Raw genomic sequence first — 2263 nt, forward strand, 5'->3', positions numbered from 1 at the left:
GTGCTTTCTGTTTCCAGGTTAATTTCGCTGCTTCTTTCCTTAAATGCATTCTTATTTACAATATCCTTTATTGCAACAGAAATGCCAGCCACCGCCGTGGTCATTCGTGCCGTTTGCACAAGATTTGCTTGTGTAGCAGATTTGATAAGCTGCAACTCCTGCAAAATGTTTTCTCCAGGATTGTTCGCCATTTTTTTCTTGACTGTAACATTACCAAAATATTAAATGGAAATACTTTAACAATTTGTGGTAACTACTTACTTTTGTGAACTAAATTATCGTTTAACTAAGCGTATTGTAATTGTAAAATTTAAGCAGTCCACAATCTGTTTCGGCGTACATAAACAAGTGCATTCACGTTTGAATCTTCAACATTGAATGGAAAAGGTTTTGCATGAAAAACAGTCAACCTTATGTCATATAGAGGCTAAAAATAATTCAAGTGAATATTTTCTTAGAGATTGTTAAATTATTTCGCCGTAAAGTTATAATTTAGAACATCTATTTATTTCTGATTTAAATATAATTTAAAATAATGACGACAATGCCCCTTTTCAAATAGTTTTAGGCTTTAAAAAGAAATATAACACACATACACCATCAATAATATTGACATTATGGCTGCTGTCACAATCATTGACCGACCTGTCTCAATGCAATGTTAGCGCGTTTGACATTTCCATCATTGTTGGTGTTTGCAGCAGCCATGGCGAGCAAAGGAATTCAGTTTGCCAAAAAAGTTGTTTTTACAAGGCAAAATAGCTAGTTCATGTAAGTTTAATTGTAATATAATGTCCCATTAAGTATTTTTTAACAGGTGTGTCGCAAATTAGAAGCGTGATGTGAATAACAAGACGGAAAAAGGATCCTCGAAATTGCTCAACATCTAGCAATCAACAGCACCATGGTATGTTGGAAAATGTCTTTCCCGATTGTGTTTATTTCCTAATTTGTTTGGGTTATTTATTCTAGCTTCACTGCATTACCAATAAATGCATTTATTCTACGCTGTGCCATTCAACTATGGTGTAAAATATTTCATGAACACACGGAGGAAATCATCACACGAAGAAGTGCCGGTACAGAAGGAAAAAGGCCCCCGAAAGAGTGATAAATCAGTCGATGAAGTGAAGATTATTATTATAATGCGTTGTAAATTGCTTATTGTTACGTTAAATGTTAAAATATATCCCTTTTTTGAAACGATGGAGTGTTTCATTCTGCATTTGGGGCTAGGAGCGGGTGCTCCGGGGGAGGAAATGAACGAAAAGCGGGGAAAGGGGGGCTGGGCACTCAGAGACACTCAAAATCACCCATCGTCACTCAAAATCATGTCGCGCGCTTGCTTAAACGCCGTCTTCCTTAAAGCAATCGTTAAGCAAAGGTTAAGCGAACGTGTGACGATTTCGCGTCGCGGGATAATTTTAGGTTTCTAAATCGTCGATAGCCAAAATTGTGAATGATGTTAAATAAACATTTGCGGAGCTATGTAAAGGTACGTTTTTATAAACATATTTTTTTATTTTTAAGATCCCACTCGAGCATCGTCTACCTCAAACGATTTGTGGCATCGTTTTGTTGCTCGGGTGGTAAGTGATTCAGCCATGCTCCAACCCACTGGCCAAACATGGTTAAATAATTTCCCATCGCTACTGTTGTTGGTGCTGGGGTTTGTGCTGGGGTTTGTGCTGGGGTTGGTGCTGGAGTTGTTGGTGCTGCGGTTGTTGGTGCTGCGGTTGTTGGTGCTGCGGTTGTTGGTGCTGCGGTTGTTGGTGCTGCGGTTGTTGGTGTTGGAGTTGGTGCTGGAGTTGTTGGTGCTGCGGTTGTTGGTGCTGCGGTTGTTGGTGCTGGGATTGTTGGTTGCGGCGGAATTGTGGAATAGGAACAAGAAGGGATTGGGTGGGCTTGGGTGTAGGTGTGTAGGTCTACGTCATCTTCACGATCAAACTGATTAGATAGATAAAAAATAATGAGATAGCATAACCAAAAAGTTATTAACAAAAGAAATAAGGTTTTATTGCTATCCATCGACGAGCAATACATTTTTGAAATATATAATTAATTTAACTTTGAATGGGTTATTCCCACCATGCAATTGACAGCGATTTGCGAGGGCACGCGAGGGCTCGCATGCCATACAAGTTCACAGTGCCAGAGCCCTCGCATTAAGGAGCTTGCGAGCCTACCCGTCAAACATTTCGAGGGTTGCGAGTAGTATCATTTGCTCGAGATATTATGATGTTTTAAATAATCTTTGTTTTTT

The 2263-nt window shown here is 39.2% G+C and overlaps 1 long non-coding RNA gene across 1 annotated transcript; it reads left to right on the top strand.

Moving 5' to 3' along the window:
- Positions 1-287: 287 nt before the first annotated feature.
- Positions 288-1206, top strand: LOC133391743 (uncharacterized). Its single transcript, XR_009765194.1, has 3 exons — positions 288-771; positions 837-907; positions 973-1206. It is a non-coding gene; the product is annotated as an uncharacterized LOC133391743 (long non-coding RNA).
- The last annotated feature ends 1057 nt before the right edge of the window (positions 1207-2263 follow it).

The sequence above is a fragment of the Anopheles gambiae genome, chromosome 2, assembly GCF_943734735.2.
Source record: "Anopheles gambiae chromosome 2, idAnoGambNW_F1_1, whole genome shotgun sequence".
In the NCBI taxonomy this organism is placed as follows: domain Eukaryota; kingdom Metazoa; phylum Arthropoda; class Insecta; order Diptera; family Culicidae; genus Anopheles; species Anopheles gambiae.